We start from the raw sequence: 9,762 nt of genomic DNA, 5'->3' as shown, positions 1-9,762 counted from the left end.
GCCAAAAGTACCGATAGAGTACCCCCAAATAGCACCGAATGGGCCTAAGATGGCCAAAAGTACCGATAGAGTACCCACAAAGAGCACCCAATTGGCCTAAGTTGGCCAAAAGTACCGATAGAGTACCCACAAATAGCACCGAATGGGCCTAACATGGCCAAAAGTACCGATAGAGCACCCACATATAGCACCGAGTGGGCCTAACATGGCCAAAAGTACCGATAGAGCACCCACATATAGCACCCCATTGGCCTAAGTTGGCCAAAAGTACCGATAGAGTACCCACAAATAGCACCGAGTGGGCCTAACATGGCCAAAAGTACCGATAGAGTACCCACAAATAGCACCGAGTGGGCCTAACATGGCCAAAAGTACCGATAGAGTACCCACAAAGAGCACCCCATGGGCCTAAGTTGGCCAAAAGTACCGATAGAGTACCCACAAATAGCACCGAATGGGCCTAACATGGCCAAAAGTACCGATAGAGCACCCACATATAGCACCGAATGGGCCTAACATGGCCAAAAGTACCGATAGAGCACCCACATATAGCACCCCATTGGCCTAAGTTGGCCAAAAGTACCGATAGAGTACCCACAAAGAGCACCCAATTGGCCTAAGTTGGCCAAAAGTACCGCCAAGTAGCACCATAGAGGCCCGAGTAGAGCGAAATGTGGGCCAAATTGAACATTTGAAAATTTTTACAAGTCCAGAAAATTTTCTAAGTCCAGAAAATTTTCTAAGTCCAAAGAGTTGGACAAATTTCCTTAGGCCCAAAGGTTGCACTGAATGTTCCTAAGTTGGCCATCAGTACCCATGAAGTATAGCGAAGGTTCACCCGAAAGACACAATACGCCCTAAAGTACCCACAGAGTACCCACAAGTTGCACCCAATTGGCCTAAGTTGGCCAGAAGTACCGACAAGTACCACCATAGAAGCCCGAGTAGAGCGAAATGTGGGCCAAAGTACCGAGTAGTTGCCACAAATGCCCAAATGGATACCAAAATGTGGTACCAAGTACCTAACTGTTGCAACAAATGCTAGCTTTCTGAGCAAAAGCTGTGGACCAATTTCGTAGAAGAACCGCCTAGGCGAAAAGGCAAAAATCGCCGAAGCTGGCCCGCTCGCAGAGCTCGCGGGCCAGGAGATACTCATAGGGCGATTTACTAGAGTGGGGAACTTGAGAATTTTTGTGTCCGAGACTTTGGGCAACTTCGCGGCCGCCCCCTTAAAGTAAAAGATTTTCTCTGGGTGCCTAAAATTCGCAATTCCCGCAAAGTCGGGAAGACGTTAAAGTTTTTGCCCAAAAAATGGCCATCGATTTAAGGTGATTTTCCAATAAGAAAATGCTTCCTATTTTGAATTTTTTCGAATATTTCCTAAACTAAGCGTCGGAGCACATGGCCGTGGAGGAACTTTTGGTAGCTTTTGGCAAGGGCTATCGGATGAAATAATAAGAAAGGCCATCAGAGCGATATTGGATTAATGCGGGCTCATAAACGCACCTGAGAAGTGAAAATTGGTACCTTGCACGCAGGATGCAAGAAATGCTTGAGTGTTAACCATCATCGGTACCAAGTACCTAGGTTATATCGAGTGCGTAGATGGAAGTCGGTACCAAAGGGAAACCTTCCTAGGCTAGGTGCACGCAAGTGAGTATGGATCGATCAGTAGAAAGATGGGAAGCCATAGGAAACCTTCCTAGGCTAGGTGCACGCAAGTGAGTATGGATCGATCAGTAGAAAGATGGGAAGCCATAGGAAACCTTCCTAGGCTAGGTGCACGCAAGTGAGTATGGATCGATCAGTAGAAAGATGGGAAGCCATAGGAAACCTTCCTAGGCTAGGTGCACGCAAGTGAGTATGGATCGATCAGTAGAAAGATGGGAAGCCATAGGAAACCTTCCTAGGCTAGGTGCACGCAAGTGAGTATGGATCGATCAGTAGAAAGATGGGAAGCCATAGGAAACCTTCCTAGGCTAGGTGCACGCAAGTGAGTATGGATCGATCAGTAGAAAGATGGGAAGCCATAGGAAACCTTCCTAGGCTAGGTGCACGCAAGTGAGTATGGATCGATCAGTAGAAAGATGGGAAGCCCAAGGAAACCTTCCTAGGCTAGGTGCACGCAAGTGAGTATGGATCGATCAGTAGAAAGATGGGAAGCCATAGGAAACCTTCCTAGGCTAGGTGCACGCAAGTGAGTATGGATCGATCAGTAGAAAGATGGGAAGCCATAGGAAACCTTCCTAGGCTAGGTGCACGCAAGTGAGTATGGATCGATCAGTAGAAAGATGGGAAGCCCAAGGAAACCTTCCTAGGCTAGGTGCACGCAAGTGAGTATGGATCGATCAGTAGAAAGATGGGAAGCCATAGGAAACCTTCCTAGGCTAGGTGCACGCAAGTGAGTATGGATCGATCAGTAGAAAGATGGGAAGCCATAGGAAACCTTCCTAGGCTAGGTGCACGCAAGTGAGTATGGATCGATCAGTAGAAAGATGGGAAGCCCAAGGAAACCTTCCTAGGCTAGGTGCACGCAAGTGAGTATGGATCGATCAGTAGAAAGATGGGAAGCCCAAGGAAACCTTCCTAGGCTAGGTGCACGCAAGTGAGTATGGATCGATCAGTAGAAAGATGGGAAGCCCAAGGAAACCTTCCTAGGCTAGGTGCACGCAAGTGAGTATGGATCGATCAGTAGAAAGATGGGAAGCCCAAGGAAACCTTCCTAGGCTAGGTGCACGCAAGTGAGTATGGATCGATCAGTAGAAAGATGGGAAGCCCAAGGAAACCTTCCTAGGCTAGGTGCACGCAAGTGAGTATGGATCGATCAGTAGAAAGATGGGAAGCCCAAGGAAACCTTCCTAGGCTAGGTGCACGCAAGTGAGTATGGATCGATCAGTAGAAAGATGGGAAGCCCAAGGAAACCTTCCTAGGCTAGGTGCACGCATGTGAGTATGGATCGATCAGTAGAAAGATGGGAAGCCATAGGAAACCTTCCTAGGCTAGGTGCACGCAAGTGAGTATGGATCGATCAGTAGAAAGATGGGAAGCCCAAGGAAACCTTCCTAGGCTAGGTGCACGCAAGTGAGTATGGATCGATCAGTAGAAAGATGGGAAGCCATAGGAAACCTTCCTAGGCTAGGTGCACGCAAGTGAGTATGGATCGATCAGTAGAAAGATGGGAAGCCATAGGAAACCTTCCTAGGCTAGGTGCACGCAAGTGAGTATGGATCGATCAGTAGAAAGATGGGAAGCCATAGGAAACCTTCCTAGGCTAGGTGCACGCAAGTGAGTATGGATCGATCAGTAGAAAGATGGGAAGCCCAAGGAAACCTTCCTAGGCTAGGTGCACGCAAGTGAGTATGGATCGATCAGTAGAAAGATGGGAAGCCATAGGAAACCTTCCTAGGCTAGGTGCACGCAAGTGAGTATGGATCGATCAGTAGAAAGATGGGAAGCCCAAGGAAACCTTCCTAGGCTAGGTGCACGCAAGTGAGTATGGATCGATCAGTAGAAAGATGGGAAGCCCAAGGAAACCTTCCTAGGCTAGGTGCACGCAAGTGAGTATGGATCGATCAGTAGAAAGATGGGAAGCCCAAGGAAACCTTCCTAGGCTAGGTGCACGCAAGTGAGTATGGATCGATCAGTAGAAAGATGGGAAGCCCAAGGAAACCTTCCTAGGCTAGGTGCACGCAAGTGAGTATGGATCGATCAGTAGAAAGATGGGAAGCCATAGGAAACCTTCCTAGGCTAGGTGCACGCAAGTGAGTATGGATCGATCAGTAGAAAGATGGGAAGCCCAAGGAAACCTTCCTAGGCTAGGTGCACGCAAGTGAGTATGGATCGATCAGTAGAAAGATGGGAAGCCCAAGGAAACCTTCCTAGGCTAGGTGCACGCAAGTGAGTATGGATCGATCAGTAGAAAGATGGGAAGCCATAGGAAACCTTCCTAGGCTAGGTGCACGCAAGTGAGTATGGATCGATCAGTAGAAAGATGGGAAGCCCAAGGAAACCTTCCTAGGCTAGGTGCACGCAAGTGAGTATGGATCGATCAGTAGAAAGATGGGAAGCCATAGGAAACCTTCCTAGGCTAGGTGCACGCAAGTGAGTATGGATCGATCAGTAGAAAGATGGGAAGCCCAAGGAAACCTTCCTAGGCTAGGTGCACGCAAGTGAGTATGGATCGATCAGTAGAAAGATGGGAAGCCATAGGAAACCTTCCTAGGCTAGGTGCACGCAAGTGAGTATGGATCGATCAGTAGAAAGATGGGAAGCCATAGGAAACCTTCCTAGGCTAGGTGCACGCAAGTGAGTATGGATCGATCAGTAGAAAGATGGGAAGCCATAGGAAACCTTCCTAGGCTAGGTGCACGCAAGTGAGTATGGATCGATCAGTAGAAAGATGGGAAGCCATAGGAAACCTTCCTAGGCTAGGTGCACGCAAGTGAGTATGGATCGATCAGTAGAAAGTGGGAAGCCCATTACCAAATGCCCTAGTGAAGACCGTAAACGAATATCATGAACCGATAAGGAGCACCAAATGCCCTAGTGAAGACCGTAAACGAATATCATGAACCGAGAAGTAGCAACGAATGCCTGAAAAAGTACCAAGTCCTCGGTATAGAGTAACGAGAGTTAACCGCCGTGATGTATGCAATGTGGGCAGCCATTGCATGGGTTCTGGACTTGGTTCGCGAATAACTTTTTTGCTAGACATCGGACAAAGTTGACGTGGAAGAACGAAATGTAGCATTTGATGCCACCTATCCAAAACTTTTTCAAGATTGAAGATCCGATCGATACAGCCTGAGTTATAGGCAAAAGTTGGTGCAAAAACGAGCATTTTTAATGGTGAAAAATCGGTACTCCTCGAATAGCTCCTGTTGGAAGCATCGGACCACATGGTCGTGGAGGAACATATTGTAGCGCGCGGTGTCAAGTATCGACACCCAAAACCGCATGTCCGATGGACGGAAAATGACCAAGTTATAGTGAAAACTTGGTTGCACCAAATTCCCGAAGAAGTGCAACGAGAAGGTGAATGCGATGGTTGTTCGTCGAATAGCTCCGGCCACAGACATGGTAGCGATTAGTGGTGCATGGAAGAAATCTAGCCACAAGTGCCATCTACCCATGGCCAGAAGAAAGTGTGGCCATATCTTGGATACCGGCGGAGCTATGGGGCAAATATGGGCCAAAAATGGTGCTAGTTGGACCAAAAATCCGAAAAAGTACCTAGGTAAATGCGATGGTTGTTCGTCGAATAGCTCCGGCCACAGACATGGTAGCGATTAGTGGTGCATGGAAGAAATCTAGCCACAAGTGCCATCTACCCATGGCCAGAAGAAAGTGTGGCCATATCTTGGATACCGGCGGAGCTATGGGGCAAATACGGGCCAACAATGGTGCCAGGTGGACCAAAAATCCGACCAAGTGCGCGAGGCGCTTTCGTGAATAGCTCTGGCCACAGACATGGTAGCGATTAGTGGTGCATGGAAGAAATCTAGCCACAAGTGCCATCTACCCATGGCCAGAACAAAGTGTGGCCATATCTTGGATACCGGCGGAGCTATGGGGCAAATACGGGCCAACAATGGTGCCAGGTGGACCAAAAATCCGACCAAGTGCGCGAGGCGCTTTCGTGGATAGCTCCGGCCAGAGACATGGTAGCGATTAGTAGTGCATGGAAGAAATCTAGCCACAAGTGCCATCTACCCATGGCCAGAAGAAAGTGTGGCCATATCTTGGATACCGGCGGAGCTATGGGGCAAATACGGGCCAACAATGGTGCCAGGTGGACCAAAAATCCGACCAAGTGCGCGAGGCGCTTTCGTGAATAGCTCCGGCCACAGACATGGTAGCGATTAGTGGTGCATGGAAGAAATCTAGCCACAAGTGCCATCTACCCATGGCCAGAAGAAAGTGTGGCCATATCTTGGATACCGGCGGAGCTATGGGGCAAATATGGGCCAAAAATGGTGCAAGTTGGACCAAAAATCCGAAAAAGTACCTAGGTAAATGTGATGGTTGTTCGTCGAATAGCTCCGGCCACAGACATGGTAGCGATTAGTGGTGCATGGAAGAAATCTAGCCACAAGTGCCATCTACCCATGGCCAGAAGAAAGTGTGGCCATATCTTGGATACCGGCGGAGCTATGGGGCAAATATGGGCCAAAAATGGTGCAAGTTGGACCAAAAATCCGACCAAGTGCGCGAGGCGCTTTCGTGAATAGCTCCGGCCACAGACATGGTAGCGATTAGTGGTGCATGGAAGAAATCTAGCCACAAGTGCCATCTACCCATGGCCAGAAGAACGTGTGGCCATATCTTGGATACCGGCGGAGCTATGGGGCAAATATGGGCCAAAAATGGTGCAAGTTGGACCAAAAATCCGACCAAGTGCGCGAGGCGCTTTCGTGAATAGCTCCGGCCACAGACATGGTAGCGATTAGTGGTGCATGGAAGAAATCTAGCCACAAGTGCCATCTACCCATGGCCAGAAGAAAGTGTGGCCATATCTTGGATACCGGCGGAGCTATGGGGCAAATATGGGCCAAAAATGGTGCAAGTTGGACCAAAAATCCGAAAAAGTACCTAGGTAAATGCGATGGTTGTTCGTCGAATAGCTCCGGCCAGAGACATGGTAGCGATTAGTGGTGCATGGAAGAAATCTAGCCACAAGTGCCATCTACCCATGGCCAGAACAAAGTGTGGCCATATCTTGGATACCGGCGGAGCTATGGGGCAAATACGGGCCAACAATGGTGCCAGGTGGACCAAAAATCCGACCAAGTGCGCGAGGCGCTTTCGTGAATAGCTCCGGCCACAGACATGGTAGCGATTAGTGGTGCATGGAAGAAATCTAGCCACAAGTGCCATCTACCCATGGCCAGAAGAAAGTGTGGCCATATCTTGGATACCGGCGGAGCTATGGGGCAAATATGGGCCAAAAATGGTGCAAGTTGGACCAAAAATCCGACCAAGTGCGCGAGGCGCTTTCGTGAATAGCTCCGGCCAGAGACATGGTAGCGATTAGTAGTGCATGGAAGAAATCTAGCCACAAGTGCCATCTACCCATGGCCAGAAGAAAGTGTGGCCATATCTTGGATACCGGCGGAGCTATGGGGCAAATACGGGCCAACAATGGTGCCAGGTGGACCAAAAATCCGACCAAGTGCGCGAGGCGCTTTCGTGAATAGCTCCGGCCACAGACATGGTAGCGATTAGTGGTGCATGGAAGAAATCTAGCCACAAGTGCCATCTACCCATGGCCAGAAGAAAGTGTGGCCATATCTTGGATACCGGCGGAGCTATGGGGCAAATATGGGCCAAAAATGGTGCAAGTTGGACCAAAAATCCGAAAAAGTACCTAGGTAAATGCGATGGTTGTTCGTCGAATAGCTCCGGCCACAGACATGGTAGCGATTAGTGGTGCATGGAAGAAATCTAGCCACAAGTGCCATCTACCCATGGCCAGAAGAAAGTGTGGCCATATCTTGGATACCGGCGGAGCTATGGGGCAAATATGGGCCAAAAATGGTGCAAGTTGGACCAAAAATCCGACCAAGTGCGCGAGGCGCTTTCGTGAATAGCTCCGGCCACAGACATGGTAGCGATTAGTGGTGCATGGAAGAAATCTAGCCACAAGTGCCATCTACCCATGGCCAGAAGAAAGTGTGGCCATATCTTGGATACCGGCGGAGCTATGGGGCAAATATGGGCCAAAAATGGGTAAAATTGTACGGTCCAAAGCCAAGGGTAAATTTTTTTATTCCTCTAATAACTTCTAGCACAGACATTGAATCGGTTGGTGATGTATGGATGAAATGTAGCAAACAGTTGGAACTACCCATAAAATCTTAAAGATTGACGATCCAATGTATAGAACCGGAGTAATGTGCGATACTTGGTGAAAAATCGAGTGAAAAATTAGCTATAAACTGTTTTTGGCCCATAACTCGAATACTAGACATCGGAAGGGGGGGTCGTAGAACGATTTTTTGTTGCCCTATCGATTCCCTATCGAACGAGCAAAAGTTGTTTTTTTGACCAAAAAGGACCCCTACTCTAGTAAAATTGGCCTGATTTTACTAGTCCCCGGTACCCGTACAGGCAAAATGAGCAAAATGCTCAAGTATGAATGGTTTTTGGCCCATAACTCGAATACTAGACGTCGCAGGGGGGTGTCATGGAACAATTTTTGGTAGCCCTTGAAATTATCTATCGAATGACATATACTTGATTTTTGGCCAAAAAGTTCCCTAGACTAGTAAAAATCGCATCATTTTACTAGAGTCGGGTACCCTGGACGAAAAACCGCTATAATTGCGGTTTTTGGCTAATAACTCGAATACTAGACGTCGCAGGGGGGTGTCGTGGAACAATTTTTGGTAGCCCTTGAAATTATCTATCGAATGACATATACTTGATTTTTGGCCAAAAAGTTCCCTAGACTAGTAAAAATCGCATCATTTTACTAGAGTCGGGTACCCTGGACGAAAAACCGCTATAGTTGCGGTTTTTGGCTAATAACTCTAATACTAGACGTCGGAGGGGGGTGTCGTGGAACAATTTTTGGTAGCCCTTGAAATTATCTATCGAATGACATATACTTGATTTTTGGCCAAAAAGTTCCCTAGACTAGTAAAAATCGCATCATTTTACTAGAGTCGGGTACCCTGGACGAAAAACCGCTTAAGTTGCGGTTTTTGGCTAATAACTCGAATACTAGACGTCGCAGGGGGGTGTCGTGGAACAATTTTTGGTAGCCCTTGAAATTATCTATCGAATGACATATACTTGATTTTTTGACCAAAAAGTTCCTAGACTAGTAAAAATCGCATCATTTTACTAGAGTCGGGTACCCTGTACGAAAAACCGCTATAGTTGCGGTTTTTGGCCAATAACTCGAATACTAGACGTCGGAGGGGGGTGCCGTAGAACAATTTTTTGTAGCCCTTGAAATTACCTTTCGAATGATATATAGTGGTTTTTTGGTCAAACAGTGACCCCGAGACTAGTAACCCTCCATACACAAAACCGCCTAAAAAGTTTTGGTTTTGCAAAATTTTGAAAAGTGCGTCAAAAAAATTTTTTCAAAAAGTACCAAATCGTGATCAGAACTCACTATAGACCATAAAAAGTGAAATCCGATGGTCATTTGCAACACTTGGTCAATCGAGAAAAATTTCACTTTTTTACTAGAGTCGGGTACCCTGAACGAAAAATCGCTCAAGTGATGGTTTTTGGCGAATAACTCGAATACTAGACGTCGGAGGGGGGTGCCGTAGAACAATTTTTTGTAGCCCTTGAAATTACCTTTCGAATGATATATAGTGGTTTTTTGGTCAAACAGTGACCCCGAGACTAGTAACCCTCCATACACAAAACCGCCTACAAAAACTTTGTTTTGAAAAATTTTGAAAAGTTCAAAAAAATTTTTTTTTCAAAAACTACTAAAACGTGATAAGAACTTACTATAGACCATGAAAAGTGATATCCGATGATAATTTGCAAAAGTTGGTAACTAGTAAAAAATTTCACTTTTTTACTAGAGTCGGTGCAACGAGAAAAAAAAAGTCCGTGATGGAGAAAAATGGCACGTTTTCCACGCCTGTACGCTTTCGTTTTCTATATAGGGGGTAGGTGAGCCAGAAGCATGAATTTGACTGAGTACGTATCTTTATGAATTGGGCCCTTCTAAATCGATTGAGACTACCCCCAGGACGATCGGACGACTGCTTCTGGCTCAAAATGTGGTTTTTA

The sequence above is a fragment of the Anopheles funestus genome (assembly GCF_943734845.2).
Source record: "Anopheles funestus chromosome X unlocalized genomic scaffold, idAnoFuneDA-416_04 X_unloc_44, whole genome shotgun sequence".
Lineage (NCBI taxonomy): Eukaryota > Metazoa > Arthropoda > Insecta > Diptera > Culicidae > Anopheles > Anopheles funestus.
This window is presented reverse-complemented; position numbering follows the sequence as displayed.